This window comes from Cupressus sempervirens, chromosome 10, assembly GCF_028749045.1.
Source record: "Cupressus sempervirens isolate cs-2001-9-10 chromosome 10, ASM2874904v1, whole genome shotgun sequence".
Taxonomy (NCBI): Eukaryota; Viridiplantae; Streptophyta; class Pinopsida; order Cupressales; family Cupressaceae; genus Cupressus; species Cupressus sempervirens.
In genome coordinates, this window is record NC_143127.1 from 457,645,947 (window position 1) to 457,664,973 (window position 19,027).

The following is a 19,027-nucleotide window of genomic DNA, read 5'->3' on the forward strand; positions in this document are numbered from 1 at the left end:
CGTCCCTTGAAAATGAACCCCCAAATTGTGATATGGAGTTCTCTCCTAAAATTGAGGGCACTAATTGTGCATTCACCCGAGAAAACTCTTTGCTAACCAAACTTCAACTCTTTATTAAATTTTTCTTTATCTTTCCTTTATCTTTTCCATGCACGTTTATTCAATTATTAAATAACTTTATTTAATTTCTAATTGACTTCTCTTTTAATTAATTTATTAAATTTTAATCCCATGCACGCATCATGCAATCATGAAAGTTTTAATAAATTACTTTCTTTTCACTTTTTTTTTTTAAATTTATTTTTGAACATTTAATTGATAATATATTTATTAATCTTAAATAATAATAGTATTTATTTAAAAATGAACTCTAAATATATTATTATTAAATTAAATTAATATTATCATGATCCAAAATTGAATTTGTAACTTTTACCTTTAAATTTAATTATTTTTATTTAATTAATTTCCTAATTAATTAAATATAATTAAATATTTACAATATCATAATAATTCTCTATTAAATTAAATTATTAATTTAATAATTTAATTTGACTTAATTAATAAAAAAATACCAAGGACTAATAAAACAAAATATGAAAACCCATCATAGGAAAACATATTTACAAGATCAAACTAAAGGGTTATAATCATGAATTAACGTCATTTGATGCATTTGAAAGGTAAACAACTCAAATAATTTTCCTAATTTTCTAGGACAAATGGCTTAAAGGTTTAGGATTTGGACTTAAGAATTTATCTCCCCTCTCTTACCATTGAGATAATGTGATAGGGTACACTCATCTTGATAATTCAGGGAAGTCGATACCTGCAACCTGCATAAAATCTATGTATGTACAAACATAATATTCTAAACTAAATAGGCAATGGCAAGAAGTGGTGCATTGTGTAGATCTCGACTAGCAGGTGACTATAACTCCCTTCTTTAACCACATCAAAAATGTCATACATAAAGAAAACATACATGCACACCATTCACATGCAGTATGGGGTAAGTATCCATAAGAAAACACATATGATAATCCATCTAACTAATCATCATCAATAACTGAAATCACTGAATAATCATCATGCATACATTAAATATACAATACCAAGTAATCTCATCATATAATCAACTAAATGTAAAACAATATCTAATAATCTCAAAAGAATACTACTAGTAATCAAGCATAAAACTGGCCTAAAAGAGTTTGGCAATGACAACAAAATGTAAACTAGGGGCAAACACTACAGAAGGATACAACATTGAGACATCTAATCATGAAGGATAAATTGGACATTGTGTAGAGGTGATTTGTTATCAGGCAAGTAAGTGTCAATTGCAAGATCTATGTTGAGACATTTTAACAGGTGATTTCAGTTAAATCTCTTAACAAAGTAGTCCTAACAAGCTATATGAAATCCTTTAATAGGGTTCTTACTTAATTGTAAGTTGAATTCCTCTAGCTAGACACACTTCTAACAGGGTGTTGAAATCCTCTAACAAGGTGAGACCTAATAGTCTTTGTAAGCCTTTAACAAGGCAGACCCTTTACAAGGCAGATCATGATTCATGGTCAAATCATTGTAACCGTCATTGGATACACTTTATTGCTATAGTAGTGAATATTTGTGGGTTTCATTCCCACCCTAGTTTTACTTTCTCACTTGGAGGGTTTCTAGGTGATCGTATTTGGTGTTATATGTGTGATTAATTACATGTTTACATGATTTAGATGCATATGCTTTACTTGTTATTTCAGTTTACATATTGAATGCATATGGTGAATGAATGGTGAAAGTTTTATGGTTCCAATTTTAAACTCTTGATTCATTCCCCACCTTCCCCCCTCTTAGAAGTTTACTCTTCCCACTTGTAATTCCAACACCTAGTTGTTATTGAGCTGTAGTATTAAGTTAATATCATGAAATTAAACTTGCAACACAAAAAAATTCACACATTTACACCATGGTTTAACATGAAAACCTTGTAAAGGGAAAATCCACCTAGGACTAACAACCCAAATAATTTTCACTCTTCTGAAGTGACCTTTTCTAGGAACTAACCTTCTTAAAGGTTTACATGCATATTTTTAGTGTGTCCTAATTAGAGTGTTTTAACATAAAGATCATCTAGACCTTATCATTCTTTGATCCTATTTAAAGAGTGGCATGCTCTAAAGGACTTACAAACATCACTAATCAATTTTACCATATAGGATTTTACATATTCACTATGTCCACTCGATTATGAGATTATTTTTTCTATAGTGCTAAGAAATTAATAGTCAAATGTTCTATAAGAATTAACAGTACCTTGCTTGTTCACATCTCTATTTTTCTCTGCCTTCTTCCTATTAGAAGCAATAGTCCACCAAGATAACTGAGGGGGGTAGAGTGAATTAGTTACCCAATAATTAAAACATTTATCCATCTTAAATAATCTTATCCATTCAACCAAAGTAAAAAAAAACCATAACAAGATGCAAGTACACAATTACACTAGATATGTTAACTAGGAAAACCCTTGATCAAGGGGAAAACCCTGGTGGGAATGATGCTCACAAGATGATGTACTAATATAAATATTCCTTGTTAAAGGATGGTCCTTGTTATGAGTCTATTACAAGATTTAGTATATATGAGTCCCTATTAGGAGACTTTGAATCCTTTTTACAAGATTCCAACCCTATTAGGAGTTGTGCCAACTTTGTTAGGAGTTGTGGAAGATAGAAGCACCCACTATCCAAATAGCTTCTAAGGCGAGACCACTAAACTCATTGTCCAACTGATCTGTCAACTATTCCCTGTAGAATAATTGTCTATACTATTCTTTAACTTATTCCCTCTATCCTATCAACTAGACCAATCACTATTAGACCTTGTAGACTAGGTCAAGAACATCAGATCCAAGTATCAAATTTTAGATCATACAATAAAACATTGGCAACAAAGTTTTCTTCACCTTCACTCTACTCTTCCTATCTTTACATTCCACTCTTCATGCTTCTCATAATCATTCATGTACATCCATACATGTTAAAGGAAAATCCCCTTCCTCTATACTAAATCCATACAACATTTCCTTGAGTCGGCTATTACACCTTCTCAATTAATTATTAAAGGACCACTTTAAGAACATGTTACACTTAGTGATAATATTAATTTTTCTCCTTGTAACTTGAATAACTTTATGTACATGTAACAATGTCATCTCCATAATTTCTTCTTCACATATTTAACTTTGGCTTCTCAAAATAACAACTCTACTAAGAGATATAACGAGTTTACTAGAACATGCCTCTATAAACTCTATCTCAAAATAGTCTTCACCGAAACTTTCATAACTTCTTCCAGAATTAATATATTATGCTTTTGAGGTTAGTTTCATATACTAGACACTTAGTAGTATATCCCCTCTCTTAGTAAAAATTCTCAACTATCTATCTGTACCAACTTGATCTTTTTGTTGTTCTTCTATCAGATGCCACAAAAATTACTATGTTGACATCAATGACAAACATAGTCATGAATGTGACATATCATCATGATAATGATCTAATAATATTTCTACAATACTCCTCCATACGAATATCATTAGCATTTATGCTTCCAAAACTTCCTTCTTTGTTCTATGCTTGGATGATTCATTTCTCCATACTTTCACTTTTCTCTAACTTTGCTTGATCTTCCTTATGCTTTCTTCGGTTCACCTTGCTTCTTTCCTTCTTTTTTCTTAGCACAAATCACCAACTTACCAATATCAATTATCAATAATACAATTAGTAACTCATTAGCAACCAAAACTTTTTTCAATTTCTTAAATAGTCATCAAAACTAATCAAATTGTTGCAAGTCCTTGTTGACATCTTCAAAATAGAGTCAAAACCTTGTCAAACCTCTCAAAACCAACTTAAATCACTTCCAATCTATTTAATATAGTTTGAAATCATTTGAAACCCATCTAGTATCTTTCAAAAAATATCTAGGGCATTATCAAAGTCATTGATGTCAAATGAAACCACTTTCAAGATTTTTCAAATCATGCCATGCCCTTATCAATTGTATCAACCTTTAAAATCTTATCAAGTCAGCTCAAACCAATTTCAATTCATTCTAAGACTTTTTCAAAGTTCATTGATGACTAATCATTTTTAATTTAATTCTATGGCATTGCCAAAGTTTACCAATGTTCTTTCATCAACCTTATCAACCAATTTCAAAGTCAATTTAAAAAAATTGTCCATGTCATCAATGTTTTATCAAAACCTTCAAAATAAATTCCATCTGGCATTAATGTCATTAATTCAATCAACAAAAAACCATTTTTCCCTCTAAGATAGATGACACATAGTTTATCCCTAAGTCTCAAATGCATAAATTAATGAATTTTATTATTCACTTTTCTATGTGTCATCTCAATTAGATAATTATTTGGCTAGATTTCATGAATTATGGTATTTCCTAACTACTAATTGCTAATTTGGTGGGAACAAATGAGTTTTAAATTCAAAAATAAAATTTCCCCTAATGTAATTTCGTTCCCTCTAATCATGCTTCATGATTTCATATACCTTTCCCTTCACATCTCTACTCTAATTTAGTGTCCATTTTCCTATTAATTTTGCTTTACCTTCCCTTCCACATTTCTATGATTTGTGTGCTAATTTATGCAGTCTAGTTTGTGTACTCAAATTATCATAATTATGAAAATCCTTCCAATTTGTATATCTAATTGCCAAATTCTCATTTTGGCTCTCATTTCCTATAAATTGAGATCAAATTACCAATTTTAACTAATCACCATCATTCAAATATTCTTCCTAATATCATCTTAATAATCTTATAGTTAGGTACATGGTCTTTATGAGAGCTACACTAATAATTTTTCAAGAAGTAAGAAATTACACAGTTGGAAAAATGAGGGAGTTTGTTTAGAGTTTAAACTCCAAATCTCCTTTTATTGTGTTTAGATAGGCTAGATTTTGCATGTTTTATAGGTTTGATGGTTTACTTTAATATGTTTTCTAACACTTTTTCTTATCATGTAACAAGTTCACATAAGTTGGTGCAAGTTTATCTTAGTTGATGTGGATTCTCACTTCATATTTAATGCATTTTCCTAATTGGGGTCCAATATCCACAATGATTTTACAAGTTTTCCTAAGTTGATGTGGATTTTCACTTGTTCTTACAAATATTTTTCCTAACTTGATAACTATTTTCACTTGATGGTTAATGATTTTTCCCAAGTCATCAATTTTTTCCACTTAATTTTATTGGTTTTGTCTTAGTTGAGGTTTCCACTTCATTCATAGTGTTTTTTGTCTAAGAATATATTTAAACTTTGGATTCTTAGTTTTATTAACTGTAGCAATTTTTAGTTTTATTAACTGTAGCAATTTTCACCTAGCCTTTTCCTTACTCTATTTTGATTCCCAATCTAAGGCTATAATGCCCCGCCAAGGGATCCAAAGAATTAACCTAGAATTTCACTAAGTTTGGTAGCATTTTTTTTTAAAAAACATGAAAGTAAATACCACTTATGCACCATAACGGAAGCAATAGCAATAACCATAAACATAAAATGCATAACAGATTACATTCTTTAAGGATCCCTTAACATTGAATTACATCTAAATCAACTATCATTATTGAATCCATCAATTACAACATCTACATAAAATAATAATGATAAGTCCAATGTTTATACATTACATTTCTAAATGCTCAATCATCCACTATACATGTCACAGGGTATGAAAAGCTTAAAAGAATATACATATGAGAAATAAGGTACATCATCCTATTCTAATCCATGATACATCAAAGTAAAGATAATCATATGATACACATGATACATCATCATAGAAGATATATACATCCATCATAAAGATCAAACATAATAAACTAAGTGCAAAGTTTCTCCCAACCGTAAATAGCATCATTAGACCATCATGGGTCCTAGCCATCCCTCTGTGCATAACATTCCAAATCACCAAGGAGATCACCAGTGTTAAGATAGTAGGAATTTCACTCCTAACATATACTATATCATATGCAGAAAGTAATCTAACATGCAAATATAAGAATAAGATAACATCATCTAATATATGCTAATCATTAGTGAAAGGATACATATCCACCATCATGAAGGAGGCATCAACCACAATGTCTCAATGGATCTCAAATGATAAGAGTGGAAAAAAACTACCACCCGACCATGTGGAACCTAAGTGGTCCACTCCCACCGTGTTGAGGAGATAATCTCAAGTCCCAAATAGGTTATCAAAATCACATAACATAAATCTCTATAAGTCTAGGAATCCAAAAAGTATACTAACTCAAAAGTTCCACCACACAAAATTGACATCTAATTCCCAGAGGCACACAATGACATGTAAGAAACCTACTATGAAAGTGGGAAAGTGTCATCGCATACATCATGTAGAAGTTACCCTGGCAGTTAGCTAAACTCCACGGGTCCCTACTGATCCTCATGCGGCCACTAGTATCCTCTCATACTGACAAGGCATACTATGGAATGCAAGGTTGCAACCATTATCTTTTTAGGTTCATTTAGTTAGTATTAGGTGTGAATGTTTTCACTTATTAACCAACTTACAATGATTTATCCTGGCAGCCTCTTAGGGACCTAGCCCCCATTGCAAGCCACTTCCCGACACTACAAGTAGATAACCTACCCTAAGCTCATGGAATCATAAATTTCAAAATCACAAAAGATAATCCATAATAAGGACATCAAATATGCACAATAAAAGCATCAAATCTCCATGAGCAAGCATCCATAGAAAATCATGACCACAACAGCTCTCTATTGGCAACTGAAGCATCACTGATAATCAAAAGTATCCATTGGTTCTTAATAACCAAAATATATCTCAAATCATACTGATCGAAGACTCCAAAAAGGTTGAGTCAAAACATGTCACAACATGACATCATAAATTAACATTTCAATCTCATCATGGCGACTAGAAAATAACCAAGGATAACTAATCAATGACTCAAAAATGGTTAAGTCAGGTGTCTCATAAATAAGAATCTCAACTATATTAATCAGTAATTACAACACATTACATAGAGCATTCCATCACATAACCATGGTTGGGTTTATAAAGATAAAAAATAAGACATCATCACGACATCACAATCATAACCCCCAAGCCTCTAGTAGACGTCCTATAACTGGCCAACACTAGTCAACCCAAAACCCAAAATAGAAGCATAAAGAAATGAACAATGAAAGCACATGTTTTGGTTTGCTAAAATTACATACTTGAATTAAATGTGGAGGTTTTCAGTTTTCCATTTCCAAATTTTAGATAATAAATGGAGGAATGTTTTAATGTATTTCCTAATACCATGTATTTGTTTTAAATTTTCTCTCCCAAAACTATTAGTTTCAATTTTCCAATTGTTCTAACATTATATGGTTTATATAAACGTTGTCTAGAAATGACTCCTACCAACTTCCAATAGTCAATTAACAATTCAATAATTGCATGATTTAAAACTTTGATTAAACACATTCCAATGATTAACCTTAATTAAACCAAGTCTAATTAAGTTAATTATTAATATCTCTCTATTTTAAATAATAATTGACAAACTATTATTAATATTTTAAATCATTTATCTTTTAAAAGAATGACTCATTAATTCAATCTTTTAAATATAATAATTATTTATAACTTAATAATATATATATACATATATACTTATATACATATATTTATACTTATATATATATATATATATATATACATATAAAAATAACATTTTATAAAACAAAATATAATAATCAAATCACAAATTTTTTCATAACTTTTGAAGTCAATTACATATATTTGTATGACAAAACATCACCGCACAGAGGAGGTACCATGCAGGCTTGCTATCGCAGGCCTGCGACAGTCAGAGCCTGCAGCAGCAATGCGCCAGCCTCTGCCATGTATACATAGTGGGGTGGGGGTATGAGCTCGTCCCTCCTCACCCACCTTAATTTGCATTCAATTTTTTTTAAAAAAACAAAACAATCGTATCATATACAATTCAATTTTAATTAAAACGTTTTGCAAAAAATGCAAATCGTAAAGCAATATGACATTCGATTCTTCAATAAGATATATTTATATATATATATACATATGTATGTATATATATATATATAAATTTAATTATGTTTATATATATACATATATATGTGTATACATACATACATATATATATATATATAAGTATATATATAAGTATATGTATATATATATATATGTTATGCTTAATTAATTTTTGCATATATATACATATATATATGTATACACATATATGTATATATATATATATATATGTATGTATGTATGTATGTATGTATGTATGTATGTATGTATGCAGATCTGAATTAACATGTCCATAGCAACACAATTCTCAATAAATTTTCTAATGGATTTGGCTATAATTTAAACCCTAGTCCCATGTTCTCTTCAAATCTATGCATATAAAATTTTCTAAATTAAATATTAACTACCCGTATTGAGAAAGCATACAACCAAAATAGGTAAAACCCTTAGAAAACATATGGAAGACACGATGAAGATAGGAAGTGCAAGATGCGAAAATAGCATAAGCAAAATCACAAGAGTCTACCCAGATTCTAATGCTAATTCACTTTTCCTTAGAAAACCTGCAGAGCAAGCTTCTCCCTTCTCCAAAGTTCTCGAGTCCTCCAATGCTCCAAAACGCTCTCCAACCACTATGTCTAAGCTTCTAGGAATGCTTGTGATGCAGGAGCATCTAGAGGTATAAGGGCAATCCTGTGTCACCCAAAAAAAATGTACTTAGACTTAGTTTCTGTTTCATGTCTTTACATTTTTGGATACCCATTTGGGTCAAATAAAGGTTCCAACTCTCACAGTTCCACTATCAGTGTGTTTAAAAATCCCAAAAAAATAGGAGCATGCAATTTGGCCATCATTTTGGTGACCTAGAAGGTGTGAATTGGCCAGATGAATGTAATTGTGATTTAGAGCATTCCAGAAAAAGAATCAGGTCAAAAGGCCCCACAGTTTGAAAGTTATTGCAATTTTTTGGATTTTGGAGACCTCCTAAGAATGCTTCAAAGTCAGGTTTGGGGCATTAAATGACCTCAAAAAGGGTCAAAAAATGGGGGACGAGCAAATTTGGTCCATAGGGCTATAGAGCGCTTCGAGAGCTTTCTGAAAATGTAAACGGTTCGTTAATCGGAGCTACGGTTCAAAAGTTATGCCTCCCGGAAGTTCGGCTACCATTTTTGGATTCTTCTAGATTTGCGCCGACTTCTAACGCAGCTTCTGGAACCTTCTATTTTGTTGGTGGATGCCTACTAGCACTTTCTAGAATGTACTCCTAGTCCTTAACCCTTAGGGGTCTATTTAAAGAGATTTCTGGCATTGTAAAAGGCAGTTCGGAGTGGAGTTTGAGAGGAGGTGCTAAAAGGAGAAATATTCTCCAGATTTATGCTATTGTAAGCCCTTAGGGCATGTTCTAAAGTTTATTTTCTCTGTACTATTTGTACTAGCTTATTTTCTCAGTTAATATAATTTCCCTTTCTATTGGTTCCATTCTGTTCTTGGGTTGTGTCCCCATCAACTTGAATATAAAGAACTCTCAGGAAGCACCTAGAATGTCTCTAGAAACAACTAGAAAGTGTAGACAACTAAGCATGAGTCTATTCCAACCTTCTAGATGAGTCATAAGGTTGTAGACACCATGTGCTTAATTGGTGCACTAACCCCCGTGTTGTTGACATATGAGAAATAAAAAGGTGTGCTTACTCCTAGGCAAGCTTATAACTTTTATTTAAATTTTTTATAACTTCTATTTAAATTTTATAACTTTTATTATTATTATTTATTTATTACTTTATTATTATTTTATAATTATTATTAATTTTAATTTCTAATTTTCTTTTATTTAATTCTTTTTCTCATTTAATTAATTATAGTCAAAATATCAAAGATCATGATATTATATTAATTTTCTCCAAATAATTAATTTATTAATTAAATCTATTTATTAAGACTTAATTAATTGAAAAGTCACTATAGACCTCCAAGATAAAATATAAAAACCCATCATAGAACAATTCACACAAAATTAGTCTAAAGGGTTAAAAATCACGAAATATGTCATCTGACACATTCGGTGGGTAAAATATCCAGATACTTGTCCTACCTCACTAGGACAAATAGTTTAAGGGTTTGGGATTTGGACTTGAGAATTTATCTCCCTTCTCTTATCATTGAGATAGTGTAATAAGGTACGCTCATCCTGGCAATTCAAGAAAGTCGATACTCAGTACCTGCAACCTACATAAAAACCATGCATGTACATACAATATATATAATACTAAGCTAAACATGCAATGGCAGGAAGTGGTGCATCATGTAGATCCTGACTAGCAAGTGACTACAACTCCCTTCCTTAACCACATCAAAAATGTCATACAATAAGAACAAACATGCACACCATACACATGCAAGTATGGGGTAAGTATCCATAATAAAACACATGAGATAATAAACCATCTAACTAATCATCATCAATAACTGAAAGCAATGTAATGATCATCATGCATACATGAAATGTAAAGTCTAAATGATCTCATCATATATCCACTGAATCCATAACATAATGTCTAATAGTCTCAAAAAAATACCACTAATCCATAAAACTAATCTAACGTAGTCTGATAATAATAACAACAATGTGTCCAGAAAGATGTGAACGAGGGTAGGCACTACAAAGGCTAATGATCGATTTTAATCAACCTTCATCAAGATGTTAAGAATTATGCCTTTTTAGATATTCAACTTTACAAATGGAGTTTGATTCAAATGCTAAGGGGCACAAGTTCCATGAAAACATAATAAATGAAATTAAATTGGAATTTTAGATTATTTGCAAGAGGATGGAATTAAAACAATGGGACCAATGTTCAATTTAAAATCATAAATCAAGTGCTAATGAGTCATAGATTCATTGAATATAACACTAATAAATAAATAAATAGTATATGATATTGAGAAAGAGGGGTAAAAGAATATTAAGATAGAAAGGATTATAACAAGGAGAACTCAATGAGGAACTTTATCCTGATCAACAACTTCACCAAATTCTCATAACAGATCAAGGGATAGCTGCCCCTATACATAATATTTTAGTCAGGTGCATGAATAAAAGCCCATTTGGCAAAAAAATCAATGGCTATGTTCCATTCATGAGGAATGTATGTAAACCTAATGAACTTGAGAGAGGTACAATAGAGACACTAGAACAAAAACAACAATATATTACTAAATAAACTACTAAAAATTGTAGATATGTGACTAATTTTGATCACATGACCAATGGCAGTTTATTGCCAGACATTTATCTCCCAACCAAATTTATGACTAAACTATTTTAATCATTGATTAGGTCATTAATTTAGTCATTTATTGTTGTTACTTGGTAGTTTATATAGTACTTTATTTGGTAATGTTAGTAGTTTATTTGGTAGTATATTTGGTAGTTGATTTAGTAAGATATTTGGTAGTTTTTGGGTAGTATATATGGTAGTATATATGGTAATATATTTGGTAGTTTATTTGATAGTGTATTTAATCATTAATTTAGTCATATTAGGGCACAATGGGATTGAACCACCATCCTCCTACTTATAAAGCAGGTGCTCTTCCATTGAGCTAGTACCCTTTAAAGAATAATGCAAAAAATTGACAAATCTGTCTTCCCAAAATTAGATCTATCGTGGTCATGGTCACTATATCATGATACACTCTTCTCAAAGAACACAAATTTTAGTTATTATGAAAAAAAATATATATATTTTTTATCAATAAAAATTCAACAATTTTAAATTATTTTGTTCAATAATTTTAAAATTATATTTCATGTCAATTACACTCTCTAAATTATTGTAGTGATAGACTCATATAAAATATAATTTGGAGCACTTTGGTCACACACAAGTATTATTTCTTGTGCTAACTTTTTAGAAAAAGATACAAATGATTATGCAATTTAAGTCACGAAAATAGACTTTTGCATTAAATTAAAACATTAAACCCCATTGAAAAATCACATCAAACCAACTTTTTTTTTCTTTTTATAGTCTCTACAATAATTGAGACTAGCTTGTGTGCATTGCAAAAATAAAGTCACTTGTTGTAATGATGAAATGTAATCACCATAATAATACCAATGTCAAGAGCATGGAAAAGCTATAGATAGAAACATATAATTGAATTTTTTTCACTAAAAGATCAATGCAAGGAATTATACAAGGAAAATTTAAGACTAGTTGTATTGTCTCCAGATAATCAGTTTGTAAAAACATTTTAGAAAAGGTTGATTTTTTATAATTGAGTCACAATTCAAGGAAATTTAACAAATAATTAAATCGTACATTTGGCTTTTATAAAATGGATACCTTATGAATATATTTAAGAGAAACTCTAGTTTGATCATCTGAATCTAAATTTGGTTTCATCATAGCACATTGGATGCAAACTCCCCACATAAAGCCTAGATGGGACGGGCATCTTGGACTACTACTAGATGCTTCTATATTATCTAGAAAAGAGTGACAATGCATGAAATAACAATAAATCATTTTCAATCAAATGTACAACAACATGAAACAAATAGACCTTTAAAATAGACATTTAAAGCATTTCATGAAAGTCTATTTTTAGATACCTTTAATGTCTTTAGGAATAGAAGCTTGCACCTCTTTGCTTCCCATAGGCATCATTTGTCCATCGCACAATCTCTTTCTTTCTGGTCTGATTATACCCAAAGAAAAAACATTGTAATGTAATATTGGGAAACTTTTAGAGTAAAATACACAAAAGATACAACAACAATAATTAATACTTACTATCAATAGCTTTTTCAAATTATATTTTTTGCAAATATGAACACTAGAGATGCCAAATTCTTAAGACAAGACACTTGAACATAGAGTTCCATAGCAATTTTACTTGTAGGAGAGGTATGATTTTCAATAAAATGTGCAATTTTGGGTACTTCATCTTATAAAATTTGTGCATAAAAAATATAGAAATTACTATATTTGGATTTCTACTTTCCATCTATTCTATTGTTTTGCACTCTATTTAATCCATGCTAATGTAAAATTCTTAGTTGACATTAAAATTTGTACCTTTCTACTTCCAAAAATAGATAGCTTGACAAAATAGCCTAAGATCTACTAAAACACTTCTTCAAAATATTTTAAATTTTTACATTTACTTTTAGGGGTTTACAACATATTTCTTTATAGCTCTCCACTATTAATCTATAATTATGGTGGATGAAATCTGTTTGGTGCATTTTTAGGATTGTTGTTTGACTTGTCAAACTAGACTTTTAAATTTAGCATTAGAAGGTAATAATAATCTTTGAATCACTGTAAGTTATGTAGTATCAAAAATTTAGGCTTGATGTGAGGTACTACATTTTGTTGTTACAAGATTTTTAAACAAAATAGGAAAGGACACTTTGTGTTACTTCAACCAAATATAGTAGTTTATAAAATTAAAAATTATTTTGAGTTCGATCCACCTAACTTACAAATTTTTTTTAGATTTATAGTTTTCTGGTCCAAATAGCCAAAGCCTACTATTGCCATGATATTGTAAGTATATAAACATTATTTTCCAATAGCTATCGGCCACAAAATTAATAATAGCACCATTGTTGTTGTCTCAAAATATCACATAAATTGATTTAAAAGCCAACTTGAAAATAAATGCAAAGATAATTCCTCTATATTTTATTATTGAACTATCCTATATTTCACACTTCTGAATTGAATTCATGATTTCATTGGCCTTAAATACTTTGTTTGTTAATTCTCCAAGTGAGCATTGGCCAACAAAATACTATTTATAGGGGTGCGATAGTTGACAACTTAACAATGAGTGTTGTAGAGTGGTAGAATACCCATAAGTTGGCAAGCTATAGAAGGCATGTAGTAGATACTACAGGTGTTTCATCCTTATATGTATTTTTCTGTTGCTGATTTTGTTCTCGGTGTTGCTAATGCTCTTGGAATGGAAAGATTGGCTATTTTTGTTGACATTCGAGTTAGTTTGGCCCCTATTGTTCATTTTGACATACATTTTTCTATTCTTGTTGATGTTGTTTCTCTTCCTTAATCTTTTGTGACTGCTATTTCTGGTAGTGTTGGGGATTTTTATTCTCCTTCTGACTATGATTGTGGTGGTGGTGGTGTTGATATTCTTGTTGTTGGGAACCTAAAACTTGGGCATGTGTAGGATGAGGAGACGATGATAGAGACATTTTGGAGATTATATTTTATGGTAGACTTGTAAATCAATACATAAGGCTCACACTACAAAAGATGCAAAAAGCAAGAATTCAAAGGCATTTTTTAACAACATGATGTTAAAATCAGAAAAGATGAGGCACATACCTTAACTATTTTTTACTTAACAATTATCAAGAAAATCATATGTATTTTTGAGCAATTGATGAGCTTAAAACCATTGGCACAAATATAATTCGAATCTTGAATAATAACTCCATTTTTTATCGTAGAAATATTAAAGAAAAATCACAAATTGGCATTGTTCCTAATTCTATCATTGAAAAAAATGCAATTACACAAAACATTGTTGACTATCACAACTGCCCCTATTCTCTCACTTCTTTTTAGCCTAGCTGCATTAAAATTATAGGTTTGACAAATTTCAATTCTTCCTTATTGGTGGGATTTGTATGGGATAGACTCATTCATCCAACACATTTTGCTTTTTTATTTTTGTATGATGATAGGAAAGCGCTTCTTTCCCTCACCATCACAGGTTGCCTATGCATTGAAACTATGGTTATGGGAATGGGAGTTGCTATTAATCAAGCCAAATCAGTTATAAGCATGGAAATAGCATGGAAATATTTTGATTTATCTTTTAAGGTATTGTTGGACTGTGGTGTAATGCTGATGTGGGACCACATGGCCACATATTAGTTTGTGAATACAATGTGCAATATTTCTCACCTATGCAGGTGTTCTATCTATGCTTCCACATCTTTTGAGAATTTACAATATTGGATATTGATGACTTATTGAATGGTTGAAATACTAGTTTTTGTAGTGGATGAACATGAATTTCAAGGTATAATTATCTATGAGACTGAATCCCCTCGCTGTCCATAAAATTGATTTATATTCTACTTGTTTGACAAAATTTTGTACAAAATGGTGAGAGAATAGATCACAAACAACAACTACAATTGAAGGGAGTGAAGAGAATGGGAAAATGTGTATTTTTAGTCCCTTGTTCTACATAAATCCTCTTCTACACATTTTTTGTAATTGACATTACTTCAATAAACTAGATGTTACTTTTATCTATGTACACTATATTTGACACATTTTCCAATATTTTACCAATGCTACTTATTCTTTAATATCCTAATTATTTCTTATTTTAAACTAGGTGATGAATTCTATTGATCCATTTCCATGACATGTATGTACTATGAAATGGTAACTAGAGTTATTTGTCAATGACCTTTTCTCTACTTGATAAAACATTACAAACATTTGATCCAATGATAGAACATATACAACATTAAAATTCTCCCAAATGACTATTACTTAAAGGAGTGAGAAACCAGGTAAAAAAATAGGGGAAACCAAGTTTTAAAAAAAGTATTTTCCCTACTTGTACGAAAGGGTTAGAGGTGAGAAGAAGAGAAACACCAACACCATCAAATGCCTTTTTGCAAGAGCCCTCAGTGAGAGTTTGCCAAAGACCCTTAGGTCTCCCAATTCTAGTAGTCTACATCTGAGCTGATGCTGTGTCTAGTGGCTTTCCAAAACAAAGTGAAACAATATTAGAATCTTTAATACAATGTAAATGAATAAGTTATACATAAAATAATGTAATACAATTAGTCATATTTAATAAAAAAAAATCTATGATCAAATTTAACTCATAAATACAAGAGTTTCAGAGCCATTACAAAAATATTAGGAAACCTACTACTGAATGCCAAGGATGGAAAGACCATCTCAAGGACTATGCCAAAGGCTAGTTTGCATAAGCAATCATTAGTAAATCTATGACCTCACAGTGGAAAAATGAGAACCATATGAAGTTATTTTTTCTAATGCATAGATAGTTACACCCACATTCCTGATATCCTAATAAAGAGCACACTGAATTGAATTAAGATATCACAGCCCCAGACCTATTACAAAAAGGAATTGATGGAGAAAGAGTGAATAAAAAACCAAATTATGGAGATCTACACAAGGAATTTTGTGAAAAAAATACTGCAGATTGAACATCATAGGGCAGAAAAGATGCATTTCCAATGTTTCCAATGTTGATGCTCAAATTAGAGAAATCACCACGGGAACCTAATGAATGGACATTGTATGATGATGCAATCTGAGAATATGATGATTTAGCATCAGGAAGTAGGGAAATTGAAGGTCTATATATTGATGGAGATTCTATTAAGGATGACAATGTTGACTAGCCCTAGGAAGAGATTGAAGAATCTGCACACAAAAATAGGATGCTCTTTGTCACTAGGAGATCTACTACAGTTACATGTTTTGCACCACATTTACATACAAGGAGAAATGCCCACTAGCTTGTGAGCCATGAGTCTATATGGAGAGCATGAAATTTATGGTAGCAAGGTAAGATACATAATTTCTCTATAGATTTATAATATTCAAGACATAGAACATAGGTTTCTAATGTGGAGTTGTCATCACGTGACAAATGTGAATGTTAGACTTGGTAAAATTTATATGAGTTTCTCCACACTCATGAACATGAAAATGAATAACTTTACTTGAAAATTATTTGGCTATCAATTTCTTCTCTCAGGTAGCAGTGCAGAGCAATATTCAATTCTAGATTGGAAAACTAGGCTTAACATAGCATTAGATGCAACAAGAGGTAAACATTATTTTGTCATAAAGATAAATGTGAAGACCAGACTAGTTTGTCTAATCCTACCTATGATATTTTGAAGGGCTGGAATACCTGCACGTAAATTGCACACCAAGAATAATTCACAGAGATATAAAGACTACGAACATTCTTCTGGATGACAAATTAACTGCAAAACTGGAAAATTTCAGTCTTTCAAGAATAACTATTGATGGAGAAGCTTCTCATGTGACTACTACTTGAAAGAAGTAACCAATAGTTTTGTATAAAAATATAGATTGCAAGAATGGAAGCCATTAAAACAAGAGAAGCAAGGAGATTATCATTATTCCTAATGTTGTATTGAGGGAGGGAATAATGCAGCATTCCATATTTGGTTCTCCAACATCTCTCAAGAGCATTTGACCAACCACCTTTGAGACAAATATTGCATTTATCAAGTAGCACCCCTAAAGTCCCCACCCATTGCAACCAAAGTATTGCCATGATAATTGTTGTAGAGGATAACCACTTTAAATCCTGCACTTTGTGCATTTCAAATTTTACTCTCAAAGTTGCATTTACCTCTTTCAATCAATGCAAATTGTGACTATACACCTTCTCCTAAAACTGTTTGGTTTCTTAGTGGAGAATAAATATCAGATGGTTCTTCTCTCTAAAGTATCGCAATGTTTTAGTGACTCGTAATCCCCAGTGTTGAGAGAAATAATTGACATCATAGTGTACTGGTCTTGAAATTGAAGTGTACTCCACCAAGTCAAATTAGACCTCCAAAATGCATTACTTTGTTGGGGGCAGCCATAAAAGCTCTTTAGGACAAGGAAAGACTTGTGCAGATGTATGTCACATAATCTCCAATTTTTTCATTCGTTCTGGGACAAATAGTCAAACTAAAGTTATAACGATCCAGTTTGAAGTATGAGTTAAAATACTCTTCTACGCCAAAAACAATATAATACATGTTGAGGAGGAAGTAATGTGGCTTTGGTTTGGGGAATTATAGATGGTTTTATCTCCTGAATTGAATAACGTCAAGGAATGGTTAGCATGTATCGTTATCCTCCATCTAAATAATGAATAATTGTAATCTCAAAAGAGAGTGAAATAAAACTATCAGCATTTCCAGTTACATGCTCAGTACTAATAACTTAATTTGTAAATGTGCAATTGCGATTAGATTAGAAAAAATTGAAGTGGTGTGATACTTCAGATTTAGTTTTAATACCTTTTCATCCTCATATAAATATAAGATGTAAAATCAAACAACAGACATGATCTTACAATCATTATCACACAAGAAGATTATATGCTTACACATTGGATATACTACAAATAAATAGTTTTTTGTAGTATTGAAGCAAGATAAATCCACCATTGCTAGGTCTATAGGGTAAGATAGAAGTGCATCACTTCTAGAATATCCCTTGCACACTTCATCTTCTATATTGTATTTCCTACAACTTACAACATCTCATTCTTATCTTTCAACTAAAAAAAAATTTTGTTGCTTGCCAGTCATGGTTTGTACATAGTTTTTTTATGAGATCACCTTATCTGATAAGGATTCTTAGCTCAAAAGAATGATAATAAGATACGATAGATTTTTTGTTATACTTAATACTTTAGTTATTTTCTTTGTTTCAATAATAAAACTTCTTGAGGTAATGCTTGTTTCATGTACTAGCAAAAAAAAATGACCTAAACATGTAATCTATTATTACTATACAAAAAAATAGCAATTTGATTGGTGCAACTAGGTAAAAATATGTCATGGCACAAACTTGACAGGTTATCAAATTTGAAATTGTTATCCATTACCAACCAGACATATCTTGAGAAGTAGGAGATATTTTTCTATGGCAATTCAAATTGTGATATTTCTATCAAGATTTAACTATGCAGTTTTTGAGTCAAACTCATTGACCCATGTTTCATGAGTAGCATTTCACATGAACCCATTTGTCATGAGAATGAATGGAACACTTAGCACTTATATCTATAGACCTCTTAGAACATACATA

At 31.0% G+C, this 19,027-nt stretch overlaps 1 pseudogene; it reads right to left on the reverse strand.

Moving 5' to 3' along the window:
* Positions 1–7,921: 7,921 nt before the first annotated feature.
* Positions 7,922–17,808, reverse strand: LOC149534670 (receptor homology region, transmembrane domain- and RING domain-containing protein 2-like; annotated as a pseudogene).
* Positions 17,809–19,027: the final 1,219 nt, after the last annotated feature.